Here is a 22,939-nt window from a genome sequence, read left to right on the forward strand (position 1 = left end):
AGGAGGAGGAAGAAGGGAATCAAAAACAACAAGAGGAATTTGGCAGAAGCCACCACAGAGGGTGCAGCCTCAGGGCCCCCGGAGCTGGCCGGGTTCATTAACTGATCTGGATTTATAAGGTCACCACCTTGCACAGCATTTGCTCCAGTCCGGCGGCCCCCAGGTAGCAGCTGTCACGAGAACACCTTGGAAAGGGCAGGGAAGTGTCAGTGGGCCCCGCAGCATTTCAGCACTGCACTCTGAGGCCTGGCCGGGGCCTGCCCTCCTCCAAATGCCAAAGTGAAAACGTTTATTAAGCCAGTTCCTTCCTTCCAGTCCGCTGGGCCCACCACTGACAGTTGCCGCTCCCTGGGAGCCCAGGCCTGGATACCAAGGGGCCATGGGCCACCCTCCTAACCTGCCTCCTGCTGCAACTGCTCTGGGTGCGGAACTAGGAGTTAAGAAATGGCAAACATGACCTTGGGCTTCCCCCACTCCCCAGCGCAATTTCTAGTCCCCTTTTAAGCTCTGTGTTCAGAGTTCTGGCATTTGGAGTCATTCAAAAACTGGTAACATTGTGATTTGGCTTCTGGGGTTTGAAGTTCTCAGCAGAAAGGTCTGGCCGAGGGCACAGTCGCAGGCAAAGTGATGCTGGGCTTCTGCCTGCCCACGGGGAGGGGCCTCCCTTGGCGTTTGCACCTTCCTGCAGAACCCCACTTCCCCACCCTTTCCATCCCAGCCCAATGCCACCCATGTACTGTGTGGGTCCCCAAGCTGGGCCAGAGTGAGTGACAGTTCTGGTCCTCCCCCTCCAAATGCCAAGATCAGTCATTGACAGGTCAGCACCTGGCCTCCCCGGCTGGGGTCCCCACGTGTGTTCAGAGGCAGATCCTGCCCACAGCTCAGCCCAAGGAGCTCACATTCTGAAGTCCCCAGCAGACAGGGCGAGGTTGAAAGTCAGACAGCCTGGGTTCCTTCTGGGTCCCTTTTCTAGTTCTGCGGCTTCTAGTTGTGTCATCTGCAATACTTCAGCTTCCCCATCTGCAAAACTGAGCCTAGGGTATCCACGTCCGGGGGTCCTTTCAGGATTAAATGAGTAAATACACAGAATGCACTTAGAGCAGTGGTAAAAGATATGAGTTTATCCGTAATATACTTTGCTCGTATGCCACCTGAAATCTTTGCATTCCTGCTGTTGAGGGCAGCCCTGCCTCCCCCCAAAGCCTACTGTTAGGAGAGGATCTTGCTGAATACATCATCCAGAGGGGATTATTGATCCACTACAACATAGTGTTGGGTGTTGTGCAGACAGAAACCAACATATCAGTGGCAGGTGGGATGTCATTTGCATCAGCAAGCATGTGCTTAGAGGGCCCCTGGGTGGCAGACAGTGCCCGGGGCCACAGCAGGCACAGGAAAGATTCACTGGCAGCCCCACTGCCATGGGAGATGGAGCCAGACCCTCCTGACCACAAATGTGGTGTTATTTTTTTCTTGGTTCCTTTTTTATAGAGCGAAAGGACATAAGAGACAGATCAATTAAATTCAATATATGGACTTGGTTTGAATCTTGCTTTGAACAAAACAACTGTAAAACTACATTTCTGAGATACTTGGGAAAATGTGATCACAGCCTGGTTGTTAGGTGTGATGATGGCACTGTGGTTGTGTTTCAAAAAGCCTTTCTTGATTAAAAATATACACTCAGCTGCTCATAGATGAAATGATAGAATGTCTGGAGTTTGTTTTTCCCCCTAGTTTTGAGGTATGATTGACAAACGAAAAGTATACCTATTTAGATTGTACAACATGATTTTTTTAAAGATGTACATTGTGATGATTTAATATAGGCATGCAGAAATGATAGCCACAATCAAGTTAACTGACGACCATTGTCTCACATTGTCACGGACATAAAACTGCTCTAAAAAATAAAGATCTTGCTTGTGGGAAAGCAAACCAGTTCCTACCAGGTTCTGGGGAAAGCCCTGGATTTGAGGTTGGGAGCCCTGGGGTTCCCAGCAGCTCTTCTGTCAGCAGGTCTATGTCTTTTAAGGACAATTTAACTCTTTTCAAGCTAACTGTTCTCATTTGGGGGACCAGGCTAACAGCATATGTCCAGTTCCGAAAGTCAAGTATTTTCCCCTTTTTCGGAGTAACTGGCACATTTCCATTTCAGCCAGAGTCCCTGGAAAGGCCCTTACTATAGTCGTTGTACAGGCAGGTCCAGACCCATCCCCCACACGGAGCCCCAGGCCAGTGGGCTGCAGCGGGGCGTGCAGCCTCAGGGCTCGGGATAGCCTGATGCTTGCAGGGCCCTGGTCTGCTACTCAAGTCACCGCCAAAGTCACTGCCAAGGTCAGTGCAGTTGAGCGGTACTCAGGTGCTGGGGAGGAAGAGGACATGACTTTGCCAGGTCTGCCAGAGTCTGTGTTCTAGAATCTTCCGAGCAATCCTCAAGCTGTCAGCAAATCAATTAGCCAGCTCCAGTGAAGCCTGCCACTTTCCAATCAAGCTAGCTATATTTCTTGCCATTTGGAATCATTCCCATCGACTGTATTTCTAGTCTCTGGGGTCAGACTAGCTTCAAGTGGAGGAGGGGTGGCCTGGAGGGAAGCTGAATACTGTCTGTGGGAGTCCTTCCTAAGTAGGCTGCACTCTTTCTCAGGCTCTCTGACCTCGGTTGGGGGTCTCCTGGGTGTCTAGTGTGGCCAATACCCAGAGCCAGGTCAGTGTGCTGTAGAAGAGGAAGGTTCTGGAGCCTCCAACTCAGAACACCTGAGACCCACTCCCTGCTCAGCCACGGGCCAGTCAGTCCTATGAGTTACAGTCAGTTGTTGAACCTTTCTGTGACGTGTGGACAATACTCTCCCCGTCTTCAGAATGTGTCTTGGTAAGAATTAAATGAGTCAAGTTCTCAGACAAGAGCCTGGCACAAATGAAGCCTCAGAGACTCTCAGCTGCAGGGATTGTTCCTCATGCTGCCCGCCCATCCCCCCTCACCTTGTGATTTCTGAATAACCAACTGGTGTGGTGGGGACAGGTGGGATTATTGTGTGGTGGGGGTAAAGCAGTGGGGGTACCTGCTATTTTATCACAAAATGGGAAGAAGTCTGTGCCCTCAGGTCTATCGGTCCCCTGGGAAGCAGCTCAGGCCTTGTGTGCTCTTGGGGTTCATCCTGCCCCTCTCCTTAGCCAGGAGTCCGGAGGCTGAGTGAAGGGAGGACCAGCTCTTCAGGGTACTCAGGATCACATCTAGCCCCTTCCCTCTTTCCCCACAACCTTCCCCCTGCAAAGTAACTCCGGAGGCAAACCCTGTTTTGCCCAGGAAGTGAACTCGTTTTCCTTGGATGCCTCATTCCTTGAGTGCCTACTACGTACTCCCATTTGACCAGCTGCTGGGGACCCCAGAGTGCCTGAGACAGAGGCTCAAGGTCTCCCCGCACCCTTAAGGCTCCTTTTCACCTACTCCCTGACTCTGCCTGACCCTCTACATCCAGGAACCTGCCAGGCACACTCTTAACTCAGAATCCCTACCTTGCTGTCGGCTTAGCCTGGCGCCCTCTTCCCAGAGGCACATGTGGCTCTCCCTGACTTCCCAGCGGTCCATGCACCTACAACACCTCTACCCCAGAAATAACGTGTTACCCAATTTACTTGCCTCCTGGCCTCTCCTTACCATGCTGGCAGCTCCTTGAGAAAGAGGACTATTTGTAGGACTTAGAATGACGTCTGACTCAGGAGCTACGCCTTGGATGCTTAGCGAATGGATAGACGGATGAATGGATGAATGAATGAAGGATGTGGACCCACCCTGTTTAACCCTGTTCGGCTCTGGTGTTTATGATTACTGACACATAACCAAGTGCCTAGCACCACTCCATGACCCAGGGGAAATGGATTCCAAAGATGCAGGGACAGAGAGCCTCTCTATTTCCAAACTTGAAGTCAGTCCTAACAGTAAAAGGACATAGAACTAGATCGCAACAGGATATGACAACTATTTGTTTTAGTTCCTCAAATCAATTCAAACCCTGTTAATACTTAATATAATTCCCTGGCTTTTATTCCCTGAGAACATTAACAGATAGGTTATTAAGCTGTGGGGTCAGTCATAATTGGTCATCTCTCTGTGAATTAAATTTTAAAAAGGAAAAGTAAGATCAAAGAATAATCAGATTTCCTATTCATGCAGGGCAACCAAGTTAAATTATATTTACTTTCTAAAAATAGATTATTTTCTTAAGAATCAAACATTTATTTTTATCTCAAACAATCTCAATGCATCTTATGTAGAGTTAACAAATAAATTCCAGGTAATAATATTACATATTTAATAAATGTAGCATGTAATGAATGATGCTAGAGTGCAAAGCATCCAGCAAATTCTGGGCATAAAGAAGGGTAAAACCAACTCCTCCCTAAAAAAAGAGCTTGGAAACAATGGAAGGGTATGACCCTTGATGGAAAGGCTGAGAGAAGTGCATTATGGCACTTACATTTCAAGAGACCAAACTGAAGATTTGAGGCATTTTGAAGTCTCCTGTGTGTCCCTCTGGAAGGATGATCTGCAAGCATCCATTGGGGAAAATGGAAATGACAGTGCTTGAGGATCTTAGTTATGCATAGAAGTGGTCGTGTGGTTTTTGGGGTCACATCTCCAAGCTGATCCACTTGTTCTTGATGGTTTGGGAGCTGCTTCATTTTCGTTCCTCACTTCATACCCCTTCATAGATCTTGGTTAAAATCCTTCATCCTATTTTTCAGGTATTGACATGTTGGAGTAACCTCCCTGATCTCCCTGGCCCCTTTAGCTTTAGGAGACAGAAGTAGCAGCATCTTTCTAGTTGCTTAAAGAAATAAGATGTGCTGGCCAAATCCCTCCATCTCTATCCACCCTCTTCTTTGACACAGGGCTATTTGGTGTTCTCCTGTGCAGATCCTGGAGAAAAGACACCAAAGCAGCTATACTTTTCCCCACACATTCTTCTGAAGTATGACCTTTAGATTCTGAGCAAGCTGCTGCATGATTGTGTCCTCATGCTGGGCTGGCCTGAGGAGGAAATGGCAACGCAAGTAGCCATGTATATCCCAAGAGGTGAGTTAACCTCCACAGCCTCTTTCAGAACTCAGAGGGATTTGGGAAATTGACCTAAAACTACAGTCAAACTAAATAAGCCCCACAAGGACAAGGATTTCAGGCATGTGTGAAGGAAATGTGACATAATATGAAGCACTGAAGAACAAAGACAAACCTTACAGAGGAGTTTCTTTGTACTCACCTGTGCTACACTTCCTGTGATATGTAGATATAGAATCAGAGGTCCTTGACGGTAGTCACCCCAGATCTTCATCTTATATTCAAAAAGCCTGAGAATGGAGAGGTAAAGGGAACACTCCAATATAACAAGACTAAATGTGGTGATCTTCAAACATGGTCCCCAAATTCTTTGATACTCCCCCCATTAAAATAGGAGTCTATGGCCCCTCTCCTTAAATCTGAGCCCTGCACTTGATTGATCAGTAGAATATGGCAGATATGATTCTGTAGCAGTCTCCCAGCCCAGGACTTAGGAAACTGACAGTTTCCACCTCTGCCTGTTGGAACTTGCACTGTTAGATTCCAGCCACCATGCTGCAAGGAAGCCCAAGCAGCCTGAAGGGGCCCATGGGGAGAGGAACAAAGGTCCCTGGCTCTCAGCCCCACCTGGGCTCTTATCTGACAGCCAGAACCAATTCACCAGCCATGTGAGGAAGTCCTGAAAGTGGATCCCTCAGCCCCACCCCATCCAGCCCGTACTGGTGCCACATGGAGCAGAGACAGGCCTTTCCTGCTAAGCTCTGATCAGTTTGCAGATTGGTGCACTAAATAAATGTTTGTTTTTAGATAGCTGGTTGTTTTAAGTCACTATACTTTTGGATGATTGAACACAGCAATAAATGACTAGAATATTCCCTGTCCAATACACTTCCTATTACATCATTAAACAGCATCTCCTTGGGAATGGGAGATAGGGCTAATGGAGTGCTAATGTGGTTCTCCCACTCAACCAGATGCCACTTGTTAAAAATGTGAATCACCTACAGCAGTAGGTCTGGGGAAGGTTTCAGTGTTTGCATTTTTAACACATGCCTCAGTTGTCAAGGATGCTCTATAGTCATCCCTTAATTAGATTATAGTTACGCTAATGAAAGAGCAAGCTCACTGGCCAAAAGTGCTTTGAGAAAATAACAGTCATCCTTCTTCTATTTTCATCGCTTTTCAACTTGAAAAAGACTGGTAGTTGGCATTCGATAAAGGAGCACAAAAATATTACTCTAATCCACTTAATCGTACGAGGTAGAGCTTCAAGGAACTGGAATTCTTTTTTTTTTTTTGAATTAATTAATTAATTTGTTTGGTTTTTTTTGTTTGTTTATTTATTTATACAAGCACTGGGCACATTCAGAAGTGCAGGAGGGTAAGAGAATTCACCAGAGCCAGAGCGGGGAACAGAACAGGCAGGCTGATGAAATACACTGCTAAGGGGAGCAGCGGGCGGCAGGAGAGGTCTGCACGCCATGTGGGACCCTCGTCCGGGGGCCGGGGATTGAACCGGTGCTGCAGAGGCTGCGGGCAGCTTCACAACCCAGCGCTCAACTGCTGCGCCACCGAGGAGGCCCAGGGAACCGGAATTCTTGCATTCAAATTCTGCATGTTCAGAACCTGCTGGCCTCCAGGTTGTGCCCTGTGTCCTCCCATTTGCCCACATGGGGGAGTGTGTCAGGTGGTAAGAGCACATGTCCTTGAACCAGACAAACCTGGCTTCAAAACCCGGGAGACCTCTTGTTAGGAGTGCAACCTCCTAACCTTTCCTTTTTAGGACTCAGTTTACTCATTTGTCTCATAGGATTGCTGTGAGGGGTAAACAACCAATGTGTTTCAGGTGCTCAGCATAAACCCGACACATGGTACGTGCTTGATAAATATTCTGTACTATGACTTGTCCAAAAGAAGGAAAGTGAGGCGAGAGGGAGATTATGTATATGCAGTTCACTGCTTTAATACCTGGAGACAGAGAAATGGACAAAACCAGTGGTAACCTCAGCCTGAAGTGAATGTCAGCCTGGGTCAAATCACTGGGGCATGTTTTAAAACAGATTTCTAGGTCCCCAACTCACACACTCTGATTCAGTAGATGGGCACTGAACCAGGCGTCTATGCAAAGAGTTCTGAGGAGCTCTTGGATCCAGGATACAGAGGAACACTCAGGCCTCATTGCTCCTGAGCTTACTATGGAATACCTTACATATTAAAATAATCTACAAGATACTATTTGACGTCAGCAAATTTTCATGCATTTTATGTGCCAGACTCCTTAATAAACTTGACCAACACAAACTGTTTTTATTTTCCAAAGAGGCAGGGACTCCAGTGTGTCCATGCAAAGCCCCAGAGTGAGGGATGGGATGACCCAGGCATATCAGCTTCACTAGTGTCCCCCAAAGTTTCCCATGAGCCCCCTCCACACCTGAACCGGCTCTCCACCCACAGAATGGAAGTAGATGTCACTCCCAGAGATTTTAATTAATTGTCTTTCTTTTTTTTCTTTTGGGTCAGACTCTTAAGTGTCCATCACGTTGATAGCACTCTAGGGAGTCTTTTGTTCTGAATAGGTGAAAAATTGTACCCACAAAAAGAGTTCCCCATCCGATCAATTCTCTCTAACAACTTTATTGATTAGCTGCAGGAACATTTTTCATTTATTAATTATGAAGAAGATGTTTCAGAGATTTCTTAAAGTTAACTATTGTAACTTTTTTAAAAATACTGAGTAAACATTGACTGACTTGCCTCCAACTGCTTAGCAGGGCACAGAGCCCCAGAGCAGGCACCTGGGGTCCTGGCACAGGAAGCTATTAAATCGAGCACAGGCAGGGAGTGGTCTGAATCTTCATTTGGGGCTGATTAATTGATTACTCGTGGAAAAAAAAACATAGCTTGTCCTTTTCAATAATGTGTTAGCATCAAAATATCATCCCATTATGATGTCCAGGCCAGTGATGCTTAATTAATTAATTGCTGCCAGTTAAAAACAATGTTCGATCCAGGTAAATCTTTCATTTATTAAAATCAATTTTGATAATGGCTTTGCAAAGAGATTTGGGGGCAGAGTCAGGAATCTTAACTGACTCCTCCTTCCCTTGCTGTGCCTTCCCTTCCTTCCCACACCTGCTTCCCCCTAATTCCTCTGTCCCCTCAGCCCTTGGCTCTCCTTCCTCCTCCAGCTGCCTGGTCTGTGGCAGGTGTGTGTGGGAGCCCCACTCAGCAGAGCAGTGCAGCAGCTCCCAGACCGTGGAGACTCTGAAGGTCACAGGCTGGCTTCCTCCTTCTCCCAAGTTACTCAGCAAAAAGCCAGCTGAGAGCAGACACACTTGCCAGCTTGAGTCCTGATGGCTTCCTGAAGAGGAATACTGGGCTGCTTGGAAGTAGGGGAACCCATGCCAGGAAGTAAAACTCTTGCTTTCAGCTCCCAGTAGCACTGCCAGCTCTCCCCCTTACCCCACCCAGGCTAGACAAGGCTCACTGTAGCTCCGGAAGCATGAAAGGTGTGCACTCCACAAACCCACATAGGTTGACCCTGAGTTAGGCACAGACATGACAACAGGCTCATCTCTCTCCCCAAAAATACTATCTATAGAAGTAGGTTGAAAACTTCTCACAGTTCTAACAAAACTGAAGAACATTCTGGAGGAAAATTGGTGGTGGGTGGGTCCACTCAAAGACAAAAATAGAAACCTGCCTCAGGTCAGGTAGTTCAGAGGAAAATGGGTTTGGTCCCAGGTAAAAATTATAAAAGGGAACATTTTTAACATGTGACACAGGCTTCAGGGATGTATTTGGGGACATGACTCCAATGGCAAGGGAAACACAAGCAAAAATTAACAAATGGTATTTCATCAAGCTAGAAAGCTTTTGCACAGAGAAAGAATCTATTGACAAAACAAAAAGATAGGGCCTCCCTGGTGGTGCAAGGGGTTAAGTGCCACACTATGAAGGAATGCACAGCCTATGCAGCAAGGGTTCAATTCCCGGCTGGCCAGGGAGCAACCCACATGGCGCAGCAGACCTCTCCTGTCTCGCCCACTGCTCCCCTCAGCAGTGTACTTCGTCAGTCTGCCTGTTCTGTTCCCCACTCTGTCTATGGTGAATCCTCTCACCCCCTGCATCTCTGGCCTGTACTCCAGCTCTTATATGCATAAATAAATAAATCTTTAAAAAAAAGAAGATATTCAGCCAAAAATATCATGGTATATTATGATGCTAACACATTGCCAAAAAAGACAAGCAATGCCTTTTTCCCCAATCGTCAATCAGTCCCAATATTTACAAAGTATTTATACAACTCAACAAGAAAGAAAATAACCCAATCGAAAGATGGGCAGAATATCTAAATGGACACTTCTCCAAAAAGTCATACAGACGACCAATAAGCTCATGAAAAATGTTCACCATCACTTGTTATCAGGAAAATGCAAATCAAAATCACAATGAGAGGACACTTCACACCCAAGAGAATGACCCTTGACAAAAAGACTAGAAACAACAAGAGTTCCTGGTGGGTAGGTGGACTGTCCAACCCCTAAGGAAAACAGTGTGGAGTTTTCTCGAAATATTAAAAATAGATCTACCAGATGATCCTAACTTGCTCTGAAAGGGTGCAAAAGCACCGATTTGTAGGGATATATGCACTCCTATGACTGTGTTCATGGCTGTCCTGTTTACAATGGCCAAACTATGGAAATAACCTAAGTGTCCAATGGCAGATGAGTAGATAAAGAAGATATGTTATATATACACAATGGAATATTACTCAGTTTTTTAAAAAGATGAAATTTTGCCATTTGCAACATGAATGGAACTGGAAGTATCATATTAAGTAATATTGCTCCCTGATAACATTCCAGAACATTTTATAAGAAGATTGGGGGCTTATAGAAATGAATCCAGAGCTTTTTAGCAATTAGCATGGGTTCACTAATAACAAACCAAACTAACCACATTTCCTTTATGACAAGGTTCTAGATGTGTGTATCACAAATATGACTTAATCATGGACATCTTGATTTTAGCTACAACAACAACAACAACAACAAAAAAAACTGAGCTGATGTTTTCAGACAGTCTTATGGGCAACCTGTGAAATTCTGAGTTACATTCTTGCAATTAGTTTGAATCACTATCAGTAAGGATTCCTACCCAAAGGATCTTTATTGAATCAAGGGAGGAATTTATTTTAGAATTCAGTTCCTAACCTTACTGTGAATGAAAGTACAAAAGACATGCCTATCAGATTTACAAATGTGTCTCACGTCTGGGAGGGACAGTTAACACTGCAAAGGAACAAATCAATATTCAAAGTTATTCTGTTAGGAGAGAATATGGAAATAAACCAAGAGTATAACAGGAATAAACATAAAGTCTGAATTTAGATTATAAAAATCAAATTGCTAAGACACAGCACTAGGTAAATATGATTTGGCAGCTGTTGACATGAAAAAAAAGGTTAAAGATTTATCTGACTATAAAGGTAGGAAAAAGTGTCAGCATGTGACTGTTGAGGAAGTGGGTGACATCAGGCTCTGTCTTCGTTTGGACACCCCCAGAAGCAGAACCCAGATCAATGTTCTAGTGCAAGTAGATCATTTGTGAGGTGACCCCAGAATGTCTCCTCCTGGAGAGGATGGGGGAATTGGGACAGGGAAGCCAGTAACCAGACTGCTGGGGAACCCCAAGAAGGGTTGAGAATATGAATCTCAGAGTTACCCCAACCGAAGGGTAGAACTGAGGTCTCTGTACTCCAGTTCGCTCCAGTCATTCAGGCTCCCCTGGGGAGAGTTCACTCATTGGTTCTTTTCACTGGGTACAGTGTGTGTGGGCTCTGGCAGCCAGAGGAAGCCTGCAGGCAAAGACATAGAGGCTGGCAGCCAGAAGCCACCTGGCATGCTCTAGAATGAAAGGCTCAGGGGATGTGAACTGGGCACTGTAACACCTGCTATTGTCTCTAAGAATTACATCACTGACAAAGGTCCATCGTGCTGATCAACCATTTTCTGCAATACTTTATTTAATTTGGGGTGTCACATTAAAGAGGAATCTTGAAAAACTAAGTCTTTCTCAGGTAATATTAAGGAGTTAGACAATAAGTAAGGTAATAAGGAAACTGAGGGACATTCATCTGCAGATTGAATTAAGGATTCCCAGTTTGGAATAAGGCTTGGATACCATGTGCTTGGCATCTCATCTGGGGTGTCTACTAGGCATCTGCATGTCCAAGTGGGAATTCAGCTTTCTTCCCCACCCCCAACTGCAATATGGTGTTTGATATAATTTTGCACAATTACAGAAAATATAATGAAACCACTGCCTCCCAGTAAAAGATAACTAAAATGGCGCTACGCTTGTTCTGGAGGGATGGTGAGGAAAGGGAAATGAATAAATATGAAAGACCCAAAAGTCAACACAGGGGTGTGTGTGTGTGTGTGTGTGTGTGTGTGTGTGTTGAAAGAGAGTGTAAATGATTTTAAAGATGCACTGAATTTTTATATTGAAGCAATTGGTTGAAGCATATATAGCACTTGGACAAATTCTCAACATAAGGCTGTAACAGAGTAAGAGAATTCATTTTAAAAACCTAAAAACTATACCACAATGAACACATAGATATATTTAACTATTAATCATTTATTTATATATGTGGACACATAAAGCAAATTACAGCTGGATATGACACTATGATAGTTCGGTATTAATACCAAAGTCCTCCTAATTGGTGAAAATAAATAAGGACCCATCCATCCAATAGACTATCAATCTGGAGAGTTCTCTGTGTATGTATTGATATGAAAAAAAGCTTTCTTTACATGTGCTCAAAATAGGCAGAGCTTGCCAGACACACTGGCCTAGTATGTCATTTGGTTTCAGTGTTAAAGGGACCCTTATCTTTATTTCATTGCCCGGGGTAACTCTGGTACCCTGGTCAGGTTACTTACTAACCACATGCCTTGAAAAAAATCCTTTAACTCCTCAGTATTCTAGTTTCCCCAAAATGTCTGTCACAGGCATGCTGTAAAGAACAAGTGGGAATAGGAATGAGCTTTTGGGATTTAGAATTTGATTTTCTTCTGAGTTGGCTTAGGGAAAAGAGAAGTCAAAAGATGTCCCTAAAGCTGTTGTAGAAATCAGCATTCATTCTTCTTTTATTCATTTAATGTGACTCTAGGCATGGGACAAAATACTTATTCCTATAATCCCTCTCCCCCTGAGGAGGTCATCAGGGACGCAGTGACTTGGACCAGCAGTAATGGACATGTATAAATCAGAACAAAAGCAGGAGAACAACACAGAGAAACAAAGAGCATCTTCATGGGAGATACAGGATTCAGGCAGCGCAGGTCAGAGCTACGGCAGCAGTGCTCTGGGGAGCTCCAGCCAGCATGGAGCTGGATGCTGTCAGCTCTCATCTACACTGTTCTGAGGGCCCGTGACAGTCTGGATTCCTTTGCGAATTGATTAAGCAGAAAGACACAGTGTGAAGCACAGATCCAGGAAACATCTTCCCAAAATTAGGGAGAGCTGATAGGATGCAAAAGAGACGTGTAATGTCTAGCATGCCCCAAAACAAATTCAAGTAATCAGCTACCTATAACATAGCAGAATTTGTTAGTGTAGAAATATAAGAAATAAAAAAGAAATGAAAAAGGTAGAGTTGAGCCTGAAGATGCACACATTTAACAAGGGTGTCATTGCTTCATCTGTTGCTACCAGTACATTCTAGGAGGCAGACAGCTTGAAGTCTGGGGGACTTCGAGTTGCTCATCTTGCCTACTTTTGTTTTTTTTTTTAAGATTTATTTTATTTATTTATGCATACAAGAGCTGGGGTGTAGGCCAGAGATGCAGGGGGTGAGAGGATTCACCAGAGACAGAATGAGGAGCAGAACAGGCAGATTGACTGAAATACACTGCCGAGGGGAGCAGCAGGTGAGTCAGGAGAGGTCAGCTGCACCAGCTCCCCGGCCAGGAATCGAACTTGTGCTGCAGTGGCTGTGGATAGCTTCAGAGTGCTGAGACTTAACCCCTTGTACCACCAGGGAGGCCCACTTGTCCACTTTCTTAAGCAGGGCTGAATTTTACCCAGAGTCCAGGCTACAAGCACAAATGTCTCCAGATCTGGAAATTTCAGGAGAGACCCACTTCTGAGATTACTCATATGCTTCCTGGAGAGATTCAGTTCTTTGTGGGATCTTGGCTAGGCCTTAGTTTCTTGCTAGATATTGACCAGAGATCTCCACAGTTCCTTGTCAGAGGGATCTCTTCATAGGGCAACTCATAATATGGCTTCTGCCATCCCTCAAAACAACCTCAACCTACTTATATTCTGACTTTGGAGGTACTATCCCATCCACTCCACTGCAAGCTATTCTCTAGATGCAAGTCACTAAATCCAGTTACACTCAAGGGAATGGGGTGGTAAAAGAGCATAAATACCAGGAGAAGGGGCTCACTGGTGGCCATTTTGGAGACTACCTACCTGTAATTTGTGCTTTGCTGAAGAATCCAAATATACCACACTTCATATGCTATTTTATCATGAAAATTTTAGCTAGTTAAACAATCCCCCTAAAAGCACAAAATGGTACATTTTGAATAAGCACCAAATGTTCACCAGGACAGAAATCTAACTGAAAATATTTCCAAATCATATATCTGATAAAGAATATTAGAATATATCATATAAAGAACTCACATTATTCTATAGTCAAAAAAAATCCAATTTTAAAATGAGCTGAAGAATTGAATAGACATTTCTGAGAAGACACACAGATGGCCAACAGGTATATGAAGAGGTGCTCAACAACACCAAGAATCAAGGAAATTCAAATCAAAAACACAATGAGACATCACTTCACATTTGTTAGAATGATTACCATCAATAACACCAGAGATAAGTATCGGTGAAGATGTGGCAAAAAGGGAATCTTTTCCGTTCCCTTGTTGGTATGAATGTAAATTTATGCAGCTACTATGGAAAAAGTATGGAGGTTCCTCAAAAATTTTAAATAGACCTACCTCACAATCCAGAAATTAGTCTTCTGGGTATATCCAAAGAAAACAAAACGAAAGAGATAGCTGTACTTTCATCTTCTTTGCAATATTATTCACATTAGTCAAGAAATGGAAACAATCTGAGTGTCTTTCAATGGATAAATGGGTACAGAAGATCGAATATTACTGAGTCATGATAAAGGAAATCTTGTCATTTGCAACAAGATAATGAAACTTGAGGGCATTATGCTAAGTGAAATAATGCAAACAGAGAAAGACAAATACTGCCTGTATCACTTATAAGTGGAGTCTTAAAAAGAGTCTCAAAAAATCATCAGTTGAATGGTAGAAAAGGAGTAAGAAAGGGAAAGAGAGATACTGAGATGACTGACTTTGCTGAGACCTCATAGAGAACCCAGCGCCACAGAGATAATGGGACTTTGAAAGAGTGCCCAGATCACATGAGAAGTATCCATAGCAAATATGGGCATTTAACTTCATGGCACACCATAGAAAGTGCCTGCCTAAAAGCAGTGGGTCAGAAGTCAACAATTTCAGTTCAATTCCTAGTTCTGCTAACTACTGTTGTGACCACAGACAAATCATTTCATCTGGAAATGAAATTATTGGACCAGGATCGGAGTGAGCAAATGTAGCACATTATTCCTTTCTTGTACTTGGCAAGTGCTGATAATTATTACTGGAGTCTTTATCATTAGTCCACACCACAGCCTTATAACACTTAACCTGAGAGGTTAAGGCAAATGCTACAAACTGGCCTTCCACAGCGCCATCTTGAGACAAGACTCTCCAGAAGTTCTGTGCCAGCACTAATATTCTACGATTTGGAGTCTCATTCAACTTCCTCACAAGAATCTGGGGTTATTTTGCCCACAGAGGAATTAAGCTTTACTTTAGCCTTCCTTTGCAAACTACTGAAATTGAGGAGCTCTGCTGTAAACACTGCTGCCTTCAGAAGGAGTCATGAGGACAGTAGACTGGAAACAAGCATAGGGGAAGCAGAGTGGAAGAACAGATTTCCCCAATGTTGGTCCTTCTGGAAGGACTCTCCATCTTCCTGGAATAGGGCCAATATCTCATCACTTCAATCATTTAACACTGAACTTGACACCATTCCAGGAAGATGTGTACCATTTCCCCTAGGTAGCCATGGCTTCCTCATTTCTCATATACATATATATTTTATGGAGAGATTCCACATTCTCCTCCAGCCAAATGTTACTAATGGAGCAGGCCCCTATTCTCCTGGTTTCTCACTCTCCTGCCTCCTTCTTCAGAGCTTCAAGGACCACTAATTGGCCCCCTGATGCCCTCACCTCACCATGACCTCACCTCCCCACAAGGCATAGCAGATAGCAATTTTCTTCTTGAGTCATCAAAATGTAGTTGCCACATGTCCCAGGTGTGCAGAGTCCTGTTAAGTGATTTCAAGTTGATGGGCTGGGGTGCCATAGCAGCTTACTGTGCTAAATATGGCACCTTGTCTTCTGGATGGAGACCAGTGTTCCCCAAGAGGATGGCACTATAGGAAAGACTGTGCAGTAGGATGGTGTAGGGTAAATGAATGAATCAGGCTTTGTTTACGCCCTCCCCCCCTCCAGCCTCTATGACAGGCACCTGCGGTCTTGTTCACCTCCCATGACTATGGACACCTGGGCCCAGGTAGCTCGGGCATGCGCATATGTAAACGTGCACACCTGGGCTTAGAAGGGAAGGGATAAAAAGGCGGCTTCATGCTTGGGGCTGGGGTTGAAGTTACTGCCTCACTGCCGGTTGGTTTCCCTGGGTGTAAAATCCACCAAGGGCGCCAAAATTCCTCTCTCTCTTTCACCCCCCCCCCCTTTCTGAAAACTAACAATGAATCTATTGGGTCTGGGGTGGTTGCTCAACAGATGGAAGTGGTAGGGAGTGGTGAGGGGCAAGCCAGGCTTTCAACATGCCTCAGAAGCCACAAATGATTTTGTCTGCCAAGGATCAGTCAGAAGAAACTGGGGAAGGAAGAGGGAGGGCAGAATATTGGAAAGAAGTAAAACCGAGAAGAAATTTTAGGCAATAGTTGGAGTTTCTTAGTTCCTTGTGGGAGAAGAGTTATAGCCTTTAAGGACTGCAAAGCACACAGCTAATCTGTGTCTAGGGGCTGATGGGAGAAGTGTGCCCCTAAAGATGTGCAGGGTTCAGGTATGGGGCAGGGGTGCGTGTGTGTATGAGACAGCAGAAAATCTCTACACTAAGATACCTGCAGGGTAAATCTGAATGAGCATGAACAAACTAATGACACATTAGGAGCAATTACTTTATCTTGATTCATCTTCTTGGAGAATAAGTTATTTTTGAGCTGGGTGCAAAACTGACCCCCAAGTAGAAGTTTGTAATGAAGGACAGATTCAGAGAGAACCTTTAAGAAACAGATGCTACTAACTGAAGGGTTTCATAAAAAAGTCCCTAATGAAGGGCAGCAACCAAACAGAAAAAGAAATGAGAAAAATGAGTGCCTTTTAAGTAACCAGGGGAGCCAGGGAAAATCCTGGAACATGGAGGGTCTGGAAAGTGGGAAGAAAGCAGAAAGGTTAGCCTCTTGTTGAAATGCTCTTCATTTACACGACACAAAAGAAAGACCCAGGGAAATACTATTCCCCATAGACCAAGGGGGCAAAAAGGGAGATTCAAAATAGCAGAGGTTTTATTGCTTATTTTTACTTCTGTCTTTACCAAAAGATGCCAGTGTGACGTGAGGTCTGGGGTTACTCAGAGAAAGCAGCCGCAAGCAGACATTCGTCTCATGTGGAACAAGTTCCCAGTAATTCTCAAGATTTCTGATCTCCCTGCAGCCCCCCAAGAGGCTGATGAGGACAGTAGGTTTCTTCTCTGAAACTTCTTAGTCTTTAACCCTCAAGGCTTGTTTTCCCAGCATGAAGCCCCCTCATCCCCAAGATAAGGCTGGAGCTAGCACACCTGAAACTACCTCCACCCCCAGGCACTCATGACAATTGAATGCATGTGGGGAATTGGCAGGGGCCTTGGGGGAGGAATCAACAATTATTCTGGGAATTACAAAGAAGGGAGTGTTACTTTGGGAGCATCACGAAGAAGTCCGAGCAGGATGGCCATCTTTTAGGAAGTAGAAAAAGATGGCCACATTCCTTACAGCCTGATAAGCTTAACCCGGCTTCCAGGGAAGATGCTAGAACAAATCATCAAGCAATCAATGTGCAGTCAGCCAGAAGGGGGCAAGGTCTGGGGAGCTTATGGACACAGCCATATAAGGAGTAAATCAAGTTGGACCAATTTAATTTCTTCCTATGATAGAGTGACAGGCCATGTAGATAAGGTGGAAGCAATAGATGTAATCCACCCAAGACCTTGGCAAGGCATTTGCTTGTGCCCCATGTGATGGGCTCAGTGACAAGTGGGCTTGCTGTGGTTCAGGCCCAGGGGTCGACAACCCTGGAGCTTTCGCACAAGATGGTAGGGATCCAGTTCCTGCCATGCTCTCCTCCTTGCTCCAGTGCCTTAGTGAGTCAATGTTCATCGTCACACTATTTTGACAAGCATTTGTTTTGTGACTCCAGGGTTTGTGTGCTGTGGCACTTAATGCTTGTTGGATGGATGGGTGCTCAGGAACATGAGCTGCAACCTTAGGAGGTTGGCACAAGGTTACTTAACCGCAATCCACCTCCTCCACTGCAAACAGGCACCAGCAAACAGGAATTTGTTCCTCCATCCATTGAAAATACCAGAATCCAGTGCTAAACTTACACCATACTGAGTTTGGGTATGTGCAAAGTTGAAAGCAGGATCTGGCTCCTAGTGTTTTGCCGTTTTCTCAAAATTGAGAGAAGGAGGGAGTGAGTGGGGATGAGGAGCACCAGAAATAAGTTCCAGAAGGCAACAGTCTTCAGATTACTCTTATTTGTAGACTAGATAATAGGACTTTACAAATGCAAACTGTCTGCCGGTCACAACAAATTGAATAAGGCACAGAAAATAGACAAGTGCATAGGGATAAACTTGGGAATGAGACTGAACCCTTCGATAAGTCTTTCTCAAGATTGCAGGTCCGCTCTCCTGCCCACCTGTGTCTCTGAAGGTGTTTCTCCTCACCAAACTCCTTTGCAAAGCAGCAGAGGCTGCTCCTCCCAAAGCCTCCCACCTGTGACCATGCAGGCCTCTTTTAAGCTGTCCTTTTTGGGGGCAGTGCTTTTTGCCACTTGTGTCTGTGCAGGCATCCTTTACTCTTTTTACAATAAACCTGCCCTTTTGGATATATATTTAAAAAAAGACTGCAGGTCAGGCTTGAGCTAAATGGGACCAAAACGTAGTTAACAAACACCCCACCCCCAGACAGCAGGAGAAGCCGCAGAGCGCCAACAATCACCTTCAGGTGAATGCATCTAGGAAGCTGGCTTTCCCAATGTTCCATGGGGTCAGTCTTCTGTGATGTCCAGCCCTCCCACACACCCCCACCCCCACCCCCACCTCCCGTCTTTGGAAGGGTGAGGAAAAACTAGAATGAGTAAAAATGACCGCAGTGATCAAGGGGAGGGGGAAATACCTCAAGTACAAGAGGAACAGCTAACACAGTTCAAGGAAAGCGATGGTTATCAGGTATGACAACCACTATCCAGGACCTCAGGCTGATAAGTGAGGCACAGAAAATTATTCTGTATCTCCACTCTGGGTAAGGAAAGGAAAATGGAAGACTTTATTTTCAAGTTTTTATTTTTTCCCAAAATAAGACATGCACACACTTGAAAATGAGAGAGTGCTAAAGACTTACATCAAAGAATACCAGGCCCCTGGCCCTAGCCCTTCTCACACCCTAGCCCTGCTCCCTGGGCAGCCATTTTTTTAAGTGCTTTTAACTGTTTTCAGCTACTTACCCTCAAACAAAATACTTATGCTGCATTTCTTGCTTTTGTTGATTCTTTTATATTATCAATTTTTTTTTAAATAATAAATTTTATTTTTATATTCCCCATACAATTGCAACCCCCCATTCTGACACCAATCCCTCCCCTCCCGCCACCCACCCCCCCAAAAGTGTCTCTGGTTCATAGTTCTGTTGATTTTGGTTTTCACTTTCTTGTATTAATCATTTTCCTGGTCCTTTATTTAGGTTTTCTAAATTCCTGCTATGAGTGAGACCATCCGGTATTTTTCTTTTTCTTTCTGGCTTATTTCGCTGAGCATGATCCCTTCCAGCGCCATCCATGTTGCTGCAAATTGCATGTGTTTATCTTTTTTGAATGCTGAGTAATATTCCATGGTATATATGTACCACATCTTCTTGATCCAGTCATCTATTTTTGGGCATTTGGGTTGTTTCCAAGCTTAGCTATTGTAAACAGTGCTGCTATAAACATAGGGGTGCAGGTGTTCTTTGGAATTTTATCAATTGATTTTTATGATGGGCTGAGACAACTTAGCTCCTTTATTTGCTCCCACCTTTCCACTTTCCCATCTTCCCAGGGTAGTGACATCACAGCTTTTGGTCAGGTCTGCATTCAGGGTGAGGTGGCTGTAAGCAGTGGAGTCCCTGCCTACAAGGTAACACATGCTCTGTGGCGGCATCTTGTGTGTGTTCGATTCAGCAGTTGTCTCCATTGTTTTTGAGTTGAAATGAGTTGAAAATCAGGTTTTTTACACCTCCCACCATTAGCCACTATGGCTAGCACCTGTGGTCTTGCACTCCTCCTGTGATTGTGGCCACTGGGGCCCAGGGACCCCAGGGTGTGGCATGTGTGAATGGGGACCCCTGGGCTGAGGGGCGAGGGGCTAGAAGGGCTGTGGGCTGCAGATGGGAGGGGAATGCCAGAGAAAGCTGGTCTGTCCCCGATTCAGCATAAAGGCCCATAAAAATCTACCGAAGTCTCCAAAATTCTTTCCGTCTGTGAGAACCAACAATGAGCCCATAGGCCTGGGATGGTTGCAAAACATCCCCAGGCCACCAACAGAGCTATAAGTCTTCTCTTTACTCTCCACTTGGGAAATAAGTAATGTGTTATGTGGTTTTAGTGCTGGAGCCACAGTTCTGGAGCCTGTCTCCCTAATCCAGAGTGGACAGGGTGCCCCCTTGGCTGCCCTAGTGTCATGGGGCCACGCTTCCTGCCACGTGTCCACTAGCTTGTGTTGCTGGATGTGTTTCCCAGGGCTGCCGTAGCTAAGCGCCATGAATTGAGTGGCTTCCACAACAGAAACGTATTTTCTCTGTCTTGGAGGCTACACGTTGGAGATCTTGGAGTTCATGAGCCCTCCTGCTGTTGAGATCACAGGGGAAGGACATGTGTGGCCTCCTCATTCTCATGCTGGTAGTCCTGGCTTGCAGCAGCCTAACCCCATCCTCACCTGGAATCCTCACAAAAGGACACGGTCTTATCAGTGGAGGCCCATGCTGCTTCCAGCGGGACCTCCTCTCAAGCCAAAATCTGCGATGCCCTTGTGTGCAGAGAAGGCCTAGAACGTACGAGTGCTGGGCCTCCCTGGTGGCACAAGGGGTTAAGATGCAATCCATGAAGCTGTCCACAGCCTCTGTAGCATGAGTTTGATTCCCTACGCCAGCCAGGGACCTACCCATATGGCGCAGCAGACCTCTCCTGACTCACCCGCTGCTCTCCTCAGTAGTATACTTTGGTAGATCTGCCTGTTTTGTTCCCCATGCTCCCCACACTTCTGGCCTGTACCCCAACTCTTGTATGCATAAATAAAAGAACATACAAGTGCTGGGGGGACATAATTCAACCCAGAACAGCCTATGTCCATGTCTGGTGTCCTCCTTCCCTGGGGAGAGGCCTGTGTCCGTAGCTTCCTTCTGAACCATGACTGAGAGGCTGCTCATGTCTTACATGTCTGAAGACAATGGGCCCATTTCATTGACAATTTGACTAAACAGAAAATTCTGAACTGAAAATCACTTTCCCTCAGTTTCGGTGCTGCTGTCCCAGCAACTTGCAGCTGCTTTAGTTGCTGTTAAGTTTGATCTTCTGATTGCTAATAATTTCTAAGCAAGCATTATTTTTCCTCATGAGGACAACTAGGATCTCCTCTGTATGCCAAGTGTCCTGAAACTAGTGTATTTCATTGTATACAGCACTTAATTTGCCCTTTTAAAATTTTTTTAAAAGATTTATTTATGCAAGCACTGGTTACAGGCCAGAGGCGGGGGAGGGTGAGAGAATTCACTAGACACAAAGCCAGGAGCAGAACAGGCAGAAGGACCAAAATACATTGCTGAGGGGAGCAGCAGGAGAGACAGGAGAGGTCTGCCGCGTCATGTGGGTATCTCCCTGGCCGGCTGGGAATCGAACCCGCGCTTCAGAGGCTGAGGACAGCTTCACAGCACTGAGCTCTACCTGCTGCACCACCGGGAAGGCCCTGCCCTATATAAAATTATTGCAGTAACATCAGCTTACAACACTGATTTGGTGTAGGTTCACACCTAATATGTCTGTCAACATGCCACACTCTCCACCAAAACAACAGTATTAATTTGCCCTTTTATCTGGAGACCCATGTCCTTCTAGAGATTTTTCTTTAGAGAAATTTTATTTCACTTCCATTTTTTATTTCATAATACTACTTTTAGTAGAATCTTGGACCTACTACAACTATTGCCTAATATTTTCTGGTCCTTTCACTTCTGTTTTCCTTTGACTTCTTGCTTTTTCTAGGCGATTTCCTAATTTGTTTCCCAACCTTTCTCCTGACTTTAAAAAAATGCTGGGTCTCCCCCGGCCTCCCTCGACCTGAAGTCCTTGAGTTACAGTATGTTCTTAACCATGTGAATTTTGCGGAGTGCCACATAAGTCTTAGTTTGTTTTCATATAAAAATATTCTCTGCTGAATCCTTGAGTGAAATAATGCTCCAGAAAGATGTTCCATGTTGAATTTGTATTTTAAAAATTACCCTTGATCCATGGCTACAGATCCCCCAGAGGGATGTAGCCTCCTGTTGGAGAAATACAGGCCTGGATTATTTCTCTAATAGTCTGGGATCCTGACTTTTTCTCTTTGTAGTAGGTAGGTAAAAAAATGGAAAAGAACAAAAGAGAAGCTTGAGAAGGAATGACTTGCTTCGTATTTTAAAAATAAATCATAGGAGGACAAAGCTGGAATGGAAATTTCAGAGCAGTGATCAATACTTGGAGAAAAGAAACCAAAAGGCCATGTTTTATTACCTGATCCTTGCACTGTGGGCAAGAAAGCAGCTCACTGTGAACATGGGTTTCCCGGGCTGGGAGGAGGCAGAGGCAAACCCTTTTTTCCATGAAAGGCTCCAGTAAGAGTCTGCTGGAAGTAAATTCAGTGCTTCTGGAAAATGCCACAGCCCTGCTCTGGGAAGCTCCAGTCTGCATTTTTCTGCTTGGGCAGCAGACAGCCCAGCACGCACTGTTTCCTAGCAGCCCTTGGACTGGCTGATGGTGACATATCCCCACACCTCCCACCGCCCTGTTTAGGTAACGTGCTGGGTAATAACCCAGTTACGTACTGGGCAAAGAAAGAGGCTATTGGGAGCAACATGGGTACAGTAAATAGAAAGCCACACAGTGACGGAGGGGTGGGGGAGGGGAGGGGGGAATTGGGTGCCTTGGGTCTTCTCTCCTTTTGCTAGCACTCTGGTTTGGAGCACTGTCCTCCAGCTCTGGTGGCCCCATTTATAGATGAGGAAATGAAATCTGACAAGATCACAGATTTGCTCAAGCTGACACAGTACACCCTGGATGCAAACTCAGAACTCCCAGATGAAGGCTTTTTAAAAAAAAATTTATGCATACACGATCCAGGGTGCAGGCCAGAGGTGTGGGGGGTGAGGGGGTAGTGGTGAGAGGATTCACCAGAGGCACAGTGGGGAGCA

Source organism: Talpa europaea, assembly GCF_964194135.1.
Source record: "Talpa europaea genome assembly, chromosome: 13".
Classification (NCBI taxonomy): Eukaryota; Metazoa; Chordata; class Mammalia; order Eulipotyphla; family Talpidae; genus Talpa; species Talpa europaea.